Genomic DNA, 19,977 nt, shown 5'->3' on the forward strand with positions numbered 1-19,977 from the left:
ATCTTGGCGACTGGGCAGTATAGGGCTCCCGGCCCCAGCGTTTTGTAGTGTTAAATCCATTGTATCTGAAAATAGTCGCTCGAAAACAATTAGGCAGCTTACCTGCTCATTTGAAATTGTAAAACAGCAAAGAAAGCAGCGAAGAGTTTATAATTATTTAATGAAACAAAAAAAAAATATAAGCATTTTCATGAACTATCCCACTTCTGAAATGTGGGATGGCCGGGATAAAGAAATAAAATGCATATAGAATTAAATAATTATATTGAGTAACCACAATTTGAATATTTTATTGCAATAAGGATTCAAGGCAGTAGCAAATAATATACATGATAAAAGCCATCGATATTTCAACAATACATTAAAAGGGAAAAAAAGAATGATAGCCATCAATATTCAGCCATTTCAGCCATTAATTATAACATTTTTAAAAGAATAATAATGACACAAATAATATTTTCACAAATAAAAAAACTAATAAAATATAACAGCCATACCTTTATATCCGGAGCAGTCACTCGTCTCAAAAGTCTAACGAATAATGTCGCTTGCCTGTTCGTGCGCAGCTATTTATAGAAGAAGGGTGGGGATGTTGCTCCCACCACGCGACCAATAGCGCACGAACAGACGAGTCTGACATTGCTTCAACTATTTTGTTAAAATGTGGGTATTTGTGTCTTAATATTTATTGACATTGTATGTATGAATTAATATTTGCTGACAATATAATTACGTTCTTTGTCCCTTGCGGGTAGAGAGAGCCAACTAATAAGACAAACTTACGAAATCAAAGTAGTAACTATCATTAATCCTTACATACTAATTGAATTACCTAGTCAAACGTGGCCGAGGCATATAAATACGTGGGTAAAGATATGTTGTGCGTACGTTAGAAAAAATAAAGAAAAGGTGATTGCCTCATTCACCGTTATACCGAAACCGCTAAACGATTTTTTTTAAAATAACACAATGTTATAAGGCCATAGGCATCTTCTATGGTAGGCTTTAAAGAAGTAATTCCCAGAACCGATGCTTAGTAAAGCAAGTTATTCATAAAATGTGAATAAATTTATATTGCGAAGTTCAGTCTGCAGAACTAAGTTATCTTTGAATGGATGGAGATAGAAATTAATTTCTAATTGACGTCATGAATGTCGAATGAAGTGCTCTGTGTACAATAATAATATATTCATGAATAATGACAACTAAAGTGGGTACATAAAACATTATTATCTTACGATTATCCCCGGGCTTTGGCAAATGTTAACATTGTGTCTCATTAAAGACAGGTATAATCATACTAGAGGTATATGCTATTTATTTAAGTAACTTCTATAACATTGTTTAAAAGAAGATTCCACGCTTTTGAGTCCTCATTATTTTATTTCCACACAAAAAAAAAAATTGTAGTAAGAACATTTATTTTCCCATAAAAAATATATTCTTAATTCAATATCCTTCTAACTTTACGTTCTCCCTTCATAATCCCACAAGGTATTAACTGTGAACTGTGAAATCTATCATATTTTATCGAACGAAAATATCAGAAACTGAAAACTCCGCGAGTCATCTATCAGGCACACTTAAGAGTTCCAACTTCTGAAAGTTTCCAAGTTAATTATCTTCGTTACTAAAATAATTCCGGTGGAATATTATTAAAATAAAGAAAACGGCACATTTCCGGGTTGAAATACCTGAATCAAGCATAATTAAGAAAAACCTTGGTTCACTGAGATGAAAAATAAAACTGTTTATCCAGACTTTTGAAAATCAACTGATTTTCCAATGATCATAACACCATAAGAGTATTTCTCTCATCATTGAGCATTTCTAATTGCACCTTCCGTCACTGTGAATCGGAACTTGGGGTCAACGGCAATACATAACAATAATAGATAAATTAAACTTTTTATTGCACTCTTTCTTCCTCTTTACTTAATAATAAACAGTATTTATCATCACCCTCCCGCTTGCACCCTCCCTGGGGAGGAACTCTGAACCTATACGGTCTTAGACGGGCCTTCGTAATATCGCGCATAAGGCCATTTATATAGCCTTATGATTTGGAACATCGTAAGTAACGGTGACGGAAGACTGGTTTCATTGTTTTGGCACTAGTTTTAAATACTTTTTTCTTTAAGGTAAGCCAGTGACAATACACTGTTAAGTTCTATCCGTCACGACATCCATGACAAAAATGTAGTGGTTCAAGTCGTGGAAACCACTCGACAATGTGAAGTAATGATGACGCAACCCGTGTATTAGTCTCCAGAGGTGAAGTTTCCGAATGTTTTCTCTTATAGTTTACATAGTATTACAGAAGTTTACTTAGGTCACTCCGACGCTAGATCATAACGGTGTATAAATAAAGTTTATATTTATTTTCAACGCAAATCAATTTATGGCGTTTACATACTTATATCGATTTTGTCCGTTTTTTACTTCGATATCGTGTATGAGATACATATATACATACGTATAGTCACGTGTTATATTCCTTGCGGGGTAGACTGAATCAACAGCCTTGAAAAGACTGATAGGTCACGTTCAGTTGTTTATCTTAATGATAGAATTGAAATTCAAATAGTGACAGGTTGCTAGCACATCGCCTAAATTTCGATTCGATTGCGCTTTTTACGATATCCATGGGATAGTGGTCCTTTCCTTTTTTTTATTGGTTAACCGGGAACCACACGGTACAAGTGTATGAGATTATATTTAAATCTAATGATTATACTCAGTATTTAAGGCACGCATAGTTATTATTGACTTGTAAACAGACCTACTATAAATAGGCCTCCCCTAAAAAACAGATTTAGCTTATAATACTAAAGGTCCGAAATACATTGTCTTCCACCAATAACAGATTTTAAATTATATTTTTGACGCAAAACCATGATAGTAAAAAATTAGGAATGTGTGGTTAATGATTTTTCGTCAAGTTAAATTAAATTCCACATTTAGTAAAATGATGTGATAAAAATTCCCTCCTCAGTCGTTCACTCTTGACAGAGTGGTCGTGGTTTTATGACGATGCGTCTTCTTTGGATAATGCAGCCCCAGCGATGCGCCTCCATTTGTAGCGTTATAAAAATTATTACGTGCTTATAAAATGTTTATATTTGGAAAGCCTAAAATGTAAATTTAACGTACATCATTACGACTTGCATTGATAAGAGATTGGTTGTCTAGCCAGCTAGCGTTTTCATTATGAATCTCGCAACATGTAATAAACTCGTTCTGAAGCCCTACGGTAAATATCCGTGAAAATTTCCCCGAAAATTAATCTTTTGTAGATCCTTTAAAGCACGAACGAATTATTACGTTCTTAATTGTATTTATCTTAAGTCGATTCGATACTAAATTGTTAAAGTTTGCCCCATCAAACCTAAGAACCTCATTTTCGGAAGATGAGCCGTTTTATTTATTGGTTAAGTCGACTTTAAGCGTTTTGCAACAAAGAATTTACGGAGAACACGAGAGATATTCGAGTACGAGAGAACTTCATAAGGTGTCATGTTTCCAAAAGTTGATTTATAAATTAATACAATAGCTTTGTAAAAAATAAATTGAAACAGCTTAGTTATATTGTTAGCATTTCTAATAGAACAAAATAAACGAATCATTTAAAATTTTAGTCAAAAGTATAACAACATAATGATGTGGCTTTCTCGTAGAGGTAGACAGAGTCTAAATCTTTCCACTTGCATATTTTTTAAGCTTCTACTATATTAATTTTATTTTTAACCTTATTGGTCGGTTCATGCAAATTTTGTCCTGACATCTCACCGTCCGATCTGATCAATGTACAGTCAAACATGCTTACAAAAATTATCTCAGGTTTTTTGATGTCACTTTTTTATGAGTCTATCCGTCGTATTAAGCCGAACGACAAATTGGCTTTAATGCTGATATGTTAATAGCATGTGATCAAAGCCTGGCTTACTGGACCCTCTGGATTTATTAATTTAATCCTCGTTTATATGAGTTGTAATATAGTAATCGTGCTATTCATATCTTTTTATAAGAGGAGGTACCCAAAAATTTAACGTTATGTTTTACTCGGGTTTTCAGGATTACTCTACTTTTTTAATTATAATGTATAATGTATGTTTAGCACATATCTTATTAAGGATAAAATGAACTACTATTGCCAACGCTTTCAAGCAATTGGATTTGTGAATATGATCCTTGCCGGGTCGACAGGTATCGCTACAAATAATAACCTTTAAACTTACTTATTTCAAGGTCACGGTGACAGGCAGACCTTGACTCACCAACCAGGGGATGATGCAATCGAGACTAACACCAAGTAGAAAAGAAACCAAGTATCTTCAATGTTAAGAATTGTTGCACTAGGCAAAACATTCATATACTTAGTAGATAAGCATTTTTAGTCTCTCTCACATCTTGGCGTGTTTTCAATTGCACTCTCGGCCACCTATGTTTCGGGGCTGCCCATGCCCATGGCACGAGAGACACCTTTTTTTTTGGCGCGATATGCCATGTTGCGGGTGCTGAGCTCCGTTTTCCGACTTTTCTGCACTTTGTCCGATCTAAGATTAACGTTATTTAGTGATAAGTGTAAAAAATGTACTTTACGCTTTACCTAGTAAATGAGATGTTATACAAATTTTGTTATTTTGAGGTAGCCTTTAATGTGTTTTCAGTAGTTTTGTATATCATACCTACATACCAAACATAATATTTTTATTATATTGAGTTCCTTCATTGAATTCAAATTCCTTTGTTAAAATCACAAAGTTTTTCACCTGAGTTCACCTGAGTGAGAAGTAAAAAAAATGAAAAACTTTAATTACGTCCTGGACAAACGTTTGCGACAAAAGCTACCATCTTTTATCATTCCCTCTTGATTTACTAAAAAATCTCCGCTCAGAAGATCCACTACGTAAATAACAAAATTGTAAGTTACGTTATGGGCTTAAGAAATTCATCAGTGTAGAATTAACTTGAAAATTTGCATTGTTAATTTTATTTTACGCACCTCGCCTGTCCTATAGCTAAGGCAGCCTTCACTACCGGATTTAATAATTCTGTTACCACTTTAATAGTCGCATAAAGGATCCAGTAGCAATAACCCTACCTGTTTAATTTGGTGGACGGTGAGTTTTAATTTTAAACTTTATTGAAGAGAATTAAGATTGTAGAATTACTTATTTAATACACATTTTCGCTGGATCTTCGTCTCAGTTAAATTAAATTTTCTCAGGACTCCTTTACTCGGAATTCGAAAAAAATGCATCACATTTGTAGGTAGATGAACTCATTGTTTTCGATTTTAATTTCAGGTTTTATGTTTTATTTATATACTAGCTGTTGCCCGCGACTTCGCCCGCGTAAATTTCGAGTTGAATCTTGATCATACAGTCAGATACAAACAGACATAATATTAAATGAAAACAAAATTCTTTATCCGTGTCAGTCAAAATATTAAATGTACAGACAAAATATTTTTACCGTTTTATTATATGTAGTATTTTGATTTTCAGTTTTTTTTTAAATAAAATACTCAAACAACACAAAAAAAAATATTTTTAATAAAAAAAATCTTGTTTTTGTTGGGCTCGAACTTGGCCCACTTCACAGTCTCACGCGCCAACCACAGGACCATCGAGGCCGTTGCGGCGGCGGCGTCGAAATTGAAGTAGACTACATACATACATATGGTCACGTCTATATCCCTTGCGGTGTAGATAGATCCAACAAGCTTGAAAAGACTGAAAGGCCACGTTCAGCTAAATGTTAGAATTGAGATTCAAATAGTGATAGGTTGCTCGCCTATCGCCTAAAAACGAATCCCAAGTTTGTAAACCTATCCCTTAGTCGCCTTTTACGACATCCATGAGAAAGAGATGGAGTGGTCCTATTCTTTTTTGTATTGGTGCCGGGAACCACACGGTACTAAAGTAGACTAACAAACCAAAAATCTTTTTACGTGAGAATTACCCACGGCAAAACCAGAATATTATCACACTGATTTTCAATACAATGATAAATGATACTACAATGATAATTCGTAACTTATTTGCAGGCAAACTCATGCCTTGAGTTCATTCAAATGTCGATAACTTTTTTTTTAGTGAATTGATTTTGATGAAACAAACTTTAAATATTTTTCTGAACTAAAACAAAGCAATTGGTGAAAGTTTTAAGTAAATCGATTCAGTACTTTCGGAGATAATCGTGATCATACATTCAAACAGACAAGAAATTAAAAAAAAGATATTTTTGCTCTCTATTATTCATTCTAAGTGTCCCTCTATCCATTTCAGTCAAAAATACTAAATGTACAGACAAAATATTTTTACTGTTTTATTATATGTATAGATAATATAAAAAACAAGTAGCCACTACTACATCAACTACTAACCTAGAACTATTTCAATTTAATCTTAATCAATTGTTTCGCTATTTCATTGGTATCTATTCCGGTGAGTTACTTAATATTCTAGAAATTTAGCTTAGAACGTACATACGTCCAATTTTACTGCCCGAATAAACACTAAAACCTTTCTGTTTAATGAAGTTTCCGCAAACAGGTTTGTATTTGCATTTCAACTCAAGGTATAATATAGCCGCAATTAAAGCAAAGTTAATTTAATTAATTTGTTAGTCATTTTTAGACATAGAATTAATAAAATTTATCTAACTACAGAGTTGTAGAGGTCAGAAGTAGTTTTGGTTTAAACCAAAACATAGCTAATTTAGGAACATAGTCAAAAAGGCGCACCCCTGGCAAGAGAGGTGAGGATTCAACCGAGACTTACGAATTTAACAAAACTGACCTAATAATAAATGAAGGGGCAATATACATAAACATGCATTCTGAGTACACAACAAATAGAGAAGCCAGTAGCTTTAAACAAATGGAAACGTACATATATCCCTTGCGGGGTAGAAAGAGCCAACAGTCTCGCAAATACTGAAAGGAAACGTTTATTTGTATGAGTTCATGGTGGAATTGAGATTTAAATAGTGACAGATTGCTAGCCCATCACCTACAAGAGGAATCTCAAGTTTATAAACCTATTAAGCCTTAGTCGCCTTTTACGACATTTATGGGAAATATATGGTGATTCTGTTCTGAAGTGCCGGAAACCACACGGCGCCGATTAAGGATATTTATTCCTTTCCCGAAATCATAAATAAGTATACGGACTGATGTATCAATTCCTACACATTAAAATTCCGTTACCGTTCATGTAAAGCAATAAATCAAATCACTTGAATTGATATGGAATTTGTTAAGCCAAAAGGAATCATCCCTTCAAAATGGTTACCTCAGAAAATTATTGCACCATTACAGTCAGGTATAGATTTAAAGAACCAATAAGAATTAGATATAAGGAAGATTCCCATCTTCCTTATATCAGACATTTCTTATATCGCAATGCAGTGGATCATAGAAAAATAAACTGAAAAATAAGAAACCACAAACATGATTTTAATTAACAATTCATCAAAAAGAAGAACATTATCACATTATTTTCTCATGAAAACAAAGCCACAAATACGCAACCAAAATGTTAAAACTCTCTACAATTACATTAATGTTTTAAATTTACTGAATAAAGATATTACGACAGGGATTTCGTTCCTATTTAGCGAGAATACTAAGATACATACAACTGTTAACGACCTGTTAAGGAAGTAAATTCCCCGTACAAATCCCTAGGGACTTTAAGATGAAGAGCAATCACACACTCACACATTACAAGTATCTTGCGGAGTAGAAACTTTGATAAACTCGCATTTAAATTTCAGATCGGTACGAATAAATTTGCAAAGTAATATCCTTTCGTGTTAAACCAACTTATTTTAGGGTACCACAGTGGCTTGAACCTTCGTTTTTTAAAAACCTAAGACGATAATTTTGAAAAAAAAAAAGATGATTTTATATTTCAGTAAGAATAATAAGCTTTGAATTAAATTTTTAAAGATTTGTAGCAAGGACGATACACTCGTACCTATATCGAGTCATTCTGGTTAATAGATTAAAAAAATCAATTACTAATTAGCAGTGTCTCACTGTCAGACTAATAGATATAAATGCTAGGTCATAACTTCATGTAGCAAAAAATTTGTTTTCGAACCTTTGCTATTTCGAAAAAATCTGTAGAAAACACTTTAACTATAACTACCCTTTCCGTGATCGTCAAAAGTAAAAGACAAACGTAAATTAATAAAGAACCCACATTAAAGGGAGTTGTCACACTTCGCGACCTGTATTTCACTTTCCCAGCACTGAGAGGTTTTGATCTCGGCTTCATTAACTTCCGCTAACTACGTAATGAAACTTTTTGCTGAAAGGTTTCTTCGTTTTGGAAACCGCAAATGTCACAGAAATCCTCTGCGTGACCCGGCGAGGCCCTTTGATATTGTGTAAACTTCAGCATTTCAAACAGCGTTATTTTATAATTATGTCTGAGAATAGGAACTTTAATTGTAAAAAAAAGACACCCAAGTATCTACCAGTTTCAACGCTTCAATAAATGCGTGCATTAGTTAAACTAAAGTTTCCAACCTAGGCAGTATTTACCTAATATAACAAAACTGGTACATAGAACACGGCTGGTAACTCTTTCGGTATTTTATTTATTTTATGTCACTTGTAGTGGATTCAAAATTTAACACAAAGCAAGACAGTTTTTACCAACGTTATTTGTACTGGATGAGTAATAAACTTTTAGTACTGTAATTTAGAGTCGTGTTATAATTTACATTGTTTTCAGTTTCATTTTATGGATGAAGATAAGCGCTGCTATTTTATATCTGCGATGTTTTAAATGCTAAAAGCATCATTGAAACAAAAGTTATAAGAGTTCGAAAAACCACGAAACCTTTCGAGTAACCTACCTTGCGCTTCGCTTGGCACGTCATGGCGTTGGCACGACCCATTGGCAGATCCCAGATAATTATTAAAAAAAAATTGTACCTTGATTGTAAAATGTTACACCCAAGTGATTATTATTCCCTCGATGTCATTACAAATGTCAATTTAATAATTTTTTAATGGTTGGTAGATTATTATTTATTTCAAACAAAACTGACAGAGACCGACACATTTGGAATAATATAAGGTTCCACCTCTGCTCATTAGGCTTCTTTGTTGTACAACTATGGATATAAATTTGTGTTACAATAATAGAAAACATAAAATAAATTTAAGTTCAGTAACTATAATTCGTTTGTAAAGTAATAAAAGCCATAAATCTGAATTTACTCTAGTTCGCAAACTTTGCAAATAAATACAATTAACTGAGCAGACTATAGAATGGTCACAGAGAAAAGGTTAAAATATATTTGGATTTATCAGAACGATTGAATCTTATCAGTTTCCCGTACTTTAATTTAATTTATTCATGTTCAGTTTGACCTCCATACTTTATTATAAACCCAGGAAGAAGCAACTGAATCGCCTACGATTACGGTCGTATAGAAGGTAAAATTATTTTCTGTGGCGAGTTTATTGAAAGAAAGATTTTTTTGGTAATAAATTGTATTGAAATACGAAAGCTGAACGTGGCCTATCGGTCTTTTCAAGACTGTTGGCTCTGTCTATCCCGCAAAAAAAATCCGAATGTAGATGAGACTATATGTATGTATTTATGAAATACGGACGTGTTTTTTCTCAAGTTCTATTTTATATTGTTCTTACTGGTACTTCAGAATAAAACGACTCCATATCTTCCATGGATGTCGTAAAAAGCGTCTAAGGGAAAGGCTAATAAACTCAGGATTATTCTAGAAAGTGATGGGCTAGCAACTTTAGACTTAGGATTTGAATTTCAATTCCATCATTTAGCCATTAGCTGAACGTGGCCTTTCTTTCTTTTCAAGACTGATGACTCTGTTTATCCCGCAAGAGCTATTTGTATGCATATATATTTATATGCTTATATGTAAACAAGCGAATAAATGGATCCTAAAAATGTTTAATTAGATATTTAAAAGCCAATTACCAACCTATCAACCCCTCAAGGAATATAGATAGATGATAAATATATGTATGTAATGACTAACCTAGCTAAACAAACACACTTATAACCAACTACGTATAGCCTAGAATGTTCGATATTGACCCCTGAAAGGAATGGAACGCGAAATTAATAGCACTTGATGTAATTACGGAGCCTTTCGAATTAAATAAGGTGCCATTAGCGCTGTCTACATCGCCCCCAAAATTATGAAAATTATTTCAGAAATGTCACCGTAAAAGCATTAGTATAGACAGGTAATTGCTGAAATTAAAAGAACAATGGCGCCGGCTACAACGCTAATAGACCGAATTCATTTGGCGAAGGATTTTTGTGAAGTCTTCATTGTAAGGTAAGGTTGTAAGTAAGGTGTTATGCGAGGTCCTTTTATCTGAATTATGAAATATGCATGTTTTTTTCATTTCATGTTTCTTTTTTTTAAATAACAGGGCAGAAATTGATTATCAGTACAATACTCGTAAACATAAAACTGACTTGCCTTATCCATGATCGTGATCACAAGTGTACCCCGAGCTGCTCTCCAGAGAGGTAAAGACAAATAGTGGAAACTAAATTATGAAAAAATATATATATGAACAAATATATATATTTTTTCATAATTGTGTAAATGTATCTTTATCCGTAACTACTTTTTTAAATTTATGAAACTAATTGCAACTTTTTCATGCGCGAATCGGTTGGTTTATCCGGCTTTTCACAGCACCACGTCGAGAGCCGTCGACTGAGCCGTGTCAGTTGCTAGTAATTTATTTGACCGTTGGCAGTGAGCTTCGGCGGATAGTCGGTGCATTCGTCAACGATGTAGTTTGTTTGTCGTCGGATTTACGATCCGTAGAATAGAGCGTAATTGCGTTTTAAATATTGATCTATAGTTTTCAGTTACGCAGGCTAGTGAAGTACAAAGGCTTGATCTCTTAAATTCCTCGTCTAGTCGCTAATATGATAGGTTGATGTCGAGATAAAAGTTGAGAGATAAAATATTTTGCTGATGATTTTCACAATATCTAGCATTTGCAATTTTTTCTGTTTTTTAAAGTTTTATCCTAGAGCTTCAAGCCGATTTACTCAGAATGAACATACAATGATGAAAAAGAAACTTCAGTTAGTTACCTGTGCCTCGTTTAAGGACGAGAGTATACTCAGTTTTTAGTTTTTCATTAACTTAGATATTAATGCAGATCAGTTTGAGCTCTTTACTACATAACATTTGTGATAGACTGTAAAAAATAGATAGTTAAATTTCGATTCCTATTAATTGTAACGGAATAGTAATTATTTTGATTAGGGGAATGTGCAGCGTCTTGTTGCATAGTTTTTAAGTGCCAAAATATTTATATTTTGTCTTTTGTTCTACCTACCCTTTTTTATAAATAAGAATATACCTACGTGTATATATCAATTTACATGCGTAACCTAGCAAGCGATTCACAAGGCAACATTTTTATCGTCTTAATTGGCTAAAGTAGCATAGGCGAAACGGGGCGACAACTCCTTTGTGTTTCTAATTGAATCATTGCCCTAAAAGGTGGTTGTAATGAATTAATCGTTCAGGGGAACATGTCTCCTTTAGAAGCTCTTTACGTGCTCTTACCGGGAATAATTCAATATTCTTGATATTCTCCGCAATTCACTCTAGTTTGTATCGAATTAATCACTTAGCGAGAGAGGTGTACGAAATCTAATAACCTTACTATCAACAGGCTTTTTCCATTGTCAGTTCATTAACTGTTGATGTTATTTTTATTTCTGTTTCGTTGCATTCCAATACAATAGTTATCACAATAATTACATATAACAAATTTTAGACCAGTTTACAAGGAGAACAAAACCAGAAATGGAAGAAAAGAAAATTCACATATAATTTTTTAAGTCTTCAATTTTAGTATACCAACAATGCCAGTCTGGTAAGTAAGAAAAAATGTCGCTTCTAAGAATTTGTCGTCTCAGTTAAACTGATATCATCTCCAAATCTCAATTACACCATTAATCCATCCACATCCCCCGTTTAGGGGCTTTGAGTCATGGCCTATTTTCTCTGTCTAGCCCGTAAGAGATAAATCCTACTGCTAATATTATAAATGCCAAAATTTAGGAGGATGTGTGTGTGTTTATTGATCTATTACGCAAAATCTTCTGAACAAATTTTTATGACATTTAATACACGGGTCGAACATAACCTGGAATAACGCATAGGGTACCTACTTTTTAGTTCGATATTCCCACAAATACGAAGTCCCGAGGCGCAGCTAGTACGTTATATGTAGTAAATCACTTCACTTCATATTATATAGTCCCCCTATTTTCTCTGTCTGTAAGTATGTATGCGCTTATCTCGGAAAGTTGTAGACGGATTTTGTTCCTGTTACAAATGTTTGAAAGAGGGTTTTCTAAGAAAGTGCGTAGCCTGGGCGGGTCGCTTGTGTACAATAATAGAAGTACCTACCTACAGAATTAATCACTCACTGGAGTCGAAAAGCAGATGTGTGAGATCGATCACGGTGGTGGGTCCCTTCGGAGCAAGAGCTAACTCTGTCGATAACAAATTGAACGATTACAGACTTGAAAGAACCTGGAAGGAAGAATAACTTTCACTTCAATGATTCTTCATCTATGAGATAGAGTCCGATTTCTATTACCCTTGTAATCATATTTTGATTTCTCGACACAAAACTGTGTAAAAGCACGTCAAGTAATAATATAAAACACTTAGTAATAATATAAATACCAACAGACATGGGTCTGACAAAAAAATGTCACTAACCGGTGTTAAAAAAATGTCATTAACTGATTTTAAAAAATGTCATTAACTTTGACAGTCTTTGATGAAGATTATTTTTTCTAGAAATTCTAAAGTCTCGGCCAGTTGCAGTTTTGCACAAAATTATTGGTATATTGATAAAAATCAGAATATTTTATAAAATGCAAAATTGTTCTTCTCCGACAGCTTGAAACAAAAATCCTGTTATCATTGGAATTTCTATTTTATAAATCCTCTCTTTGAGCACCATTAGACCGTATGGTACCCTTATGCCAAATTTCGAATAGTTACAGATTTGAAATTTGGCTTGTGATCCAAGTGATCTTGTGGCTTAAGCTGTTATCAATCAGTCTTCTTTGCCATTTTTGTATAGTTTTTCACATATCACGTCTTCGTTCCTTTACGAATTAGACAAATGAACAACCTTTGTCTTTTTAATTGCCTAACAGACTGACAAGACAACGCTTCGCCCACACGTAACCTATCGGCGGGTGGATCGGTTCCCCGGGACCGAAAATTGTATTTTCCCGATAACTTAAATTTCACGCCTACTCTTGTATTTTAGTCATTTAAATAGGTGAATAAATTTAGGTTAGGTAACAGGCGAATTTTTTTTTTATGAAATACTAAGATTTTTCTGAAAATTCTTATAATAAACTGCTCATTAAAGAAGAATATATACATAAATGCAAAAATATGTTTACACAATGTCAAAGGCTTTTTTTCGTTGTTGTTCTTAATTAATTTTCAATTGAGAGAAAACTATTACTATGGTAAACATTGTGCAGTAATCGCAACATCAAAAAAGTTTTCTAATCTATAAAACAATTATTTCTTTTCGACTAAATCTAAGCGCCTTAGGTATTCCAAAATGTTATTTAAAAAAATATTTTACGGTCTTTAACTGTGTTTTCAAGTTGGATTGTATTCTTCAGGAGTTGTGAGGTGTAATTTGAAGTTTGCTCGTCCAACAAAAAGCGACGTTGATAGCGGGGTAATAACATTTACAGGTTAAACTTTGCAACTATGAAAATTGTTGCCCGAATCGAGTTATCTCTCATCTTTCTTGGCCTTTGGACACTTGAACTTTTTTAATTCTCATTTTGTTTATATACTGTTTTCTTGACTTCTGGGTAACTTATATGCCTATTTTTAACCTGCTAGTTTTTCACTACAAATAAGGGTTAAATATAAATTTATTTGCTGCACATCTCTACTTTATTAATCGTTATGATAATTAGTAACATATCATCTCTCAAATTCATCATTTATAGCAGAATAGGTGAACGTGGCCTTTCCGTCTACTCAAGACAGTTGCTCTGTCTACCCCGCAAGGGAAAGACAAGGGACATGACTATTATGTATGTATAAATTAAACATAACAAAAGAAATTATGTGTATACTTTTAGTTTTATCACATCTCTATCATTCTTGTAATTACTTATAAAACTGCTTGCAAACATTTGTGAAAGTTATTGAACAGACGTTTAATTTGATTCATATCAAATAACAATGTAGAGGTCAGAGAGAGAAATTTAATTATTAAATGATGAATTAAAATTCGAATTCAAATTAGGTACTTATAACAGGAATAAAAAATAAAGAAATAATTTGTATTGACATCATCACTACATTAAACATAAATTAGCGTAATGTATTAATGCGGGCAAACTAAATGTCAGTCTGTCACGTCCGGGACGACGTTGAGAGCCCGGGGATCAGACGTCATAGTTCGTGGGCTAATCCCCGGGGATAGGGGATTATGTGGACACAGCATTTTTACCAATGGTCCGTAGCAAGGCCTGCAGTGCAATGATAAAAAGAAAGGTCTGAAGGCAGGAATTTTACAGCCGTGGCTTTTGTGATATTAGTAGTGTTAAGGAAATCTTTGTCGCATCGTGAAAATATGAATTGCTGAAATTTATTTTAGAAACTATTCGGGCAAAACAGAATTTGTTTGTTTTTTATAATGTTTCGCACACAACGCTGTATGTAGGAAAGAAATCGTTTATTTACGGTATTAAACGCACTTGGCAATTTTTCCTGAGATGTACATCTTTTTTATCACGTACTAGACAACCGCAGCTCCACCCTCGTGAAACTCTAAATCTCACTTATTTCCTTTTTCGTGGAAATTTCAAGAAATTCTCTTTTATTGAACTTCTAGACCACATATAGAATCTCTACGCAATATTTCCTACCGCTATCCCCAGCGGTTGGGACTATGTTTTGAAATGTCAGTCAATTAGTCAATGGTCCCTTTTATGTTTAGATTTTACGAGTTTGTCTGTTATGACATCCCTTTAAACATAATAATGTAGACGTCCTAAGAAGAGGCCTGGAGATTTTAACGTATAGTCTTCATTTAAATGATTATATCCTAAATTAGTTTGTTAATAACTTCTACGATCATTTGCTAAATTCCTGGTCGCAACATCGACAGTTTACTTAACAAAATATATGACATACATCTCTTTAAGTTAGACTTAAAGAGATTTAAGTCTCTTTAAGTTACATTCAATATCTTTTTACTAAGTAACGTCTAATTCCACGCATAAAATTAAATTTGATTGCGCACAGGCAGGGCAACAGAAAAAAATAAACATTTTACTGCTCCATAAAAAACGACCACGTCCGTATTTGGGTAATAATACGGAATGTTTATACGGCATTATTATGAAAAGCTGGGTCAATGTCTGAAAAAAAATCTGAGAATAAAATGTAGAATAAATGACTGAACAAGAATAGAGCGCCGAACAGGAATCTTCTGTTTACCGAAATACCTTTATTTCAATCTTTCTCGGTGTGAGTGAGAGAGAGTACAGAGAGTGCCTTAAATAGATTGAATTCTCAGCTGGTAACATCACAGATTGGACTTTGTAATGGTACCTAAATAACACACACATATTGTGTAAGTCTTTATCTCTTACAGGGTAGACAGAGAAAAGAGTAATAAGACGAATGCTTAGTTTAACTGATGGGGTTCTGATAGAATTGAGATTCAAGGATAGATTGCTAGCCTATCGCCTAAAGATCAGACATACACGATATTTGTGCTTATTCCCGTACTCATCTTTTACTAGATCTGAAAGGAAAATATGGAGTACTCCTATTATTTAGTGCCTGTTATCAGAGTTTTTTTATCTGTGTGACTGTCATGAAAATGCATTAGGAAAATTCATGCACTACTTACCTTCGTGCTTTTTTGTCCTTTGGCTGTCTCAGCATAGACCGTATATAAGTCCTAATGTCTGAGATATATATGTATATTTATATTTTTAAGAGCAGATAAATGTATAGAGCACCTTGCAGTTGTGATTTTCTTCTTTGGTTTCGTGGTATAGCATATTCATACTCGTACATATTCGTTCATTACATCTTGTGTAGTTTGCATAACTATGATACAAAGTTTTTAACATCAAAGACGTTTTAAAATCTATTTATTCAGTAATAATTTGAATTGAACGACTAATAAAATGGGCAAAACTCGTAGGCATAGCAGCAAGTAAAAGTAGAACGATAGTATTTCAATCAAGTTTTGCTCACCCACGAGCGCATTACTCGAAAGACTGAGTTGTCGCACTGCAGAAGACTCTAATTTCCATACTTATGAATTTTAACAGCCCTCCATCTAAAGAGATTTCAATCAAACAACAGATATCTACTTAATAACGAATTGTTTATGTATTATGGTTTATATATTATGAAGCCTAGCTTTCTTGTAGGAAAACCATAGTGTCAAATTTTTGATTTTATGGCCAATATTCATATTATTACTCAAAATCAATATCCAAAAATACACATCTGATCGAAAGTTTATAATGGTAATATTGTAAAATATGGTTTAAAATTATTCACTTTACAGGTTCCTTTTCAATACGAAGTTCTTGTCCTGCCAACCGTTAAAAAAATCATTATACTAAGTAAAAATTAAAAACGAGATAACTCCGCAATATGTAGGTATACATAGTATTAAAATAAAATCTTGATGTCAGGTATCAATTTTCGCTTTTTCGTAATATTTTCTTAAGTCTAAGAGAAATAAATGAATAATACATAAATCTACAGCATTTTATTGGTGTCGCCATGCTGTAAAATTTCTTTATAAAATGAATATAAAAAGACCTAAGACTAAGTAAGACGAATAAATAAACTATGTAAAAGATGTATTTTCTTTTTTGTGTTATTTTTCTATTTGAAAGGTAATGTCATGAAAAGGTGTTTATTTATTCCGTTTCTACAGCAAAATAATGTTTACAACACGTTAATTTTACGTACCGACAACATATTTGCGATAAGCGGCGGGACCAACAAGTTTTTTGTGCGCATAAATCACGCTTCTTTAAGGACAACGGATATGCTTCGCGTAGCTCCGGTGATAATGTTATTTATATATGTTTTTCACGGATTAATAAGTCACTTATTTCTATTTTTATACAAACATATATTTTACCAAAGCGCATACATTTTTGGAAAAATAATTCAAAAACCTTAATTGATCTACTATTTTATTTTTCATATATATTAACTTGGTTCAATTAAAAAAATACCGAAAGATTTTCATTTAATGATAGGAATAAGTATTGAAAGGGCTTAACTTATCATTAGAGGATTTTTTTGACAATTATTTAACCCGGTATTGTAAAATATTATTTCATAATTTCTTATTTACATTAACATAACATACAAATACATGACAAAGAGTCATATCAACGAGACGAAGATCAAAAGCAAACAATACAAAATTGAACGGCAGAGAAAAAATCAATGTGGAATTCAGAATTTCTAACCGAACAACGCGTATAAATAATTTCCTACATGTCATCGCAGATGAATCCCAAGTCAATAAACAAGTTCGCACAAACAATACAACAGTATCTTCTTATTCAAAACGTAAGTGCCTATGTGATACTGTGTTTCTCAAATGGTAAAAAATAATACAATTACAAATCGCGACTGCGATTAGGTTTCATTAAATTTAACAAAACATCTCAATTCCATCACTGAGCCATTCAGCAGGTGTCCTTCGAGTCTTGTGACAATTGGTTTAAATGTCAAATACATACGTGATAATTATACATTCAGTCAGAAAAGTATCGGGAATGGATTATTTATTTATGGTTCCAAATTCAAATTTTTGTTTTTTTTGTTGTTGTTAGATTGGCACAACTGTTTTCCATTTTGGCGCGGAGTTTGAGTTGCATCTGTTGTTTACATTAAATACAGTGCTATTTTTAGTTATATCATATCTAGTGTGTATTGCTAATTTCATAATGGATAAAAACATCGAACAAAGAGTTTGTCTTAAATTTTGCATTGCCAATGGAATATCGTGTTCGGAGTCAATGAAAATGTTAAAGAAGGCTTACGGTGAATCGACTTTATCAAAAACTCGTGCTTATGAGTGGTACAAAGCGTTCAAAAGCGGTCGAGATGTGATGGAAGATTTGCCTCGCTTTGGTAGGCCATCAACGTCTGCAACTGAAGTTAACATCGCAAAAGTGAAGGAAATAGTGACTGAAAATCCTCATTCAACTTTGAGAGAGATAGCCACCGAACTTTCTGTATCTCACGAGTCGATCCGTACCATTTTAACTAATAATTTGGGTATGAAACGTGTTGCTGCTCGGCTAGTCCCAAAAGACCTGAATTTTTTTCAAAAACTCAATCGCATGAGAATCGCCGAGGACATGCTAGAACGAGTCAATTCCGACCCAACATTCATGAAACGCATTGTTACTGGTGACGAGACGTGGGTTTACGAGTTTGACATGCAAACTAGTCAACAAGCTTCGGAGTGGCGCCTTCCAACTGAACCGAAACCGAATAAACCACGCCAAAGTCGTTCAAAAGTCAAAGTCATGTTGACTGTTTTCTTTGACTATCGCGGTGTTATGCACTCGGAATTCTTGCCGGAAGGTCAAACGGTAAATAAGGAATATTATTTGAGTGTTATTTGGCGTTTAAGAGAGCAAATCCGACGAAAAAGGCCAGATTTGTGGAAAGAAAATTCTTGGATTTTGCACCATGATAATGCACCTTCGCACAAGGCCATCATTGTGAACGAATTTTTAACCAAACACTCAACAAATACCATCGAGCAACCACCATATTCACCAGATATGGCTCCAGCCGACTTTTTTCTTTTTCCTAAACTCAAATTACCACTTCGTGGCACCCGTTTTCAATCGGTAGAAGACATAAAAGAGAATTCGCGGCGAGAACTGACCTCAATTCCGGAAACAGCGTTTAAAAAATGTTTTGATGATTGGATTATTCGTTGGCGTAAGTGTATCGTTTCCAAAGGAGCATATTTTGAAGGTGATAAAATAAATTTGGATGAATAACAAACAGTTTGTGTATTATTGATCTTTTCATGCTACTTTCTTGACAGAGTAGTATAATAGTAGGTAGTAAAATAGTAAAGTCAACGGACCCAGGCTGGTGGAAGAGTGTACAATTTACATTACATATAGTAAATAAAGTAACAAGACCTGTAATATTTGTTAAAACCATTTTCCTGTCGTTAATACTTTGAGAAACGCAGACATGAGTATTGATTTTAGGAAACACGTCGCGTCCCCCGAGGCAGAAGTCACGGGGCACGCCGTATATATCGCCCAGGGGACAATACATCTCACGTTTTTCCACGATAAGTAGCTCATGCAAGATATACTGATTTATAAGGGTGAAAAAATATTACGCAATATAACACTAGTTGAGAGTTTGTGAAGATTTTATCCCGCTATACGTAAACAAGGGGCGTGAATCTTATTAAAACAAGTTTGCAGTTATTTAGTACTTTAGGTATGTTTTGGTTTGATGCTTTTCGGAAATAAATTTATTTGTACTGAGTTACCTAAAATGCAACTTACAAAAAAAATTCTAAACTTTCTGTGACTGTAGACTCTGTCTGCCCCTATAAGGACTAAATATGTTACATATAAATTAACAAATTAAGTAAAAACACAGAACGCCTAATATTAACAGCTTAGGACTTAACATAAAATTTTGTAATTTTGTTTCTTGTGTTTATCAGTCTCGATGTTTTCTGTGTACATAAATTAGTAAATAAATAAAAAAAATCATAACATTAAACCAAGCTTATTTCCTGTAAGATGCAATGAATGTTAGTAAATTTACCGGCCTACATGTTAAGCCAGGATTCCTCGCCTAAGTATACAAGATAAAATCAAATCG

This window comes from Amyelois transitella, chromosome 12, assembly GCF_032362555.1.
Source record: "Amyelois transitella isolate CPQ chromosome 12, ilAmyTran1.1, whole genome shotgun sequence".
NCBI lineage: Eukaryota > Metazoa > Arthropoda > Insecta > Lepidoptera > Pyralidae > Amyelois > Amyelois transitella.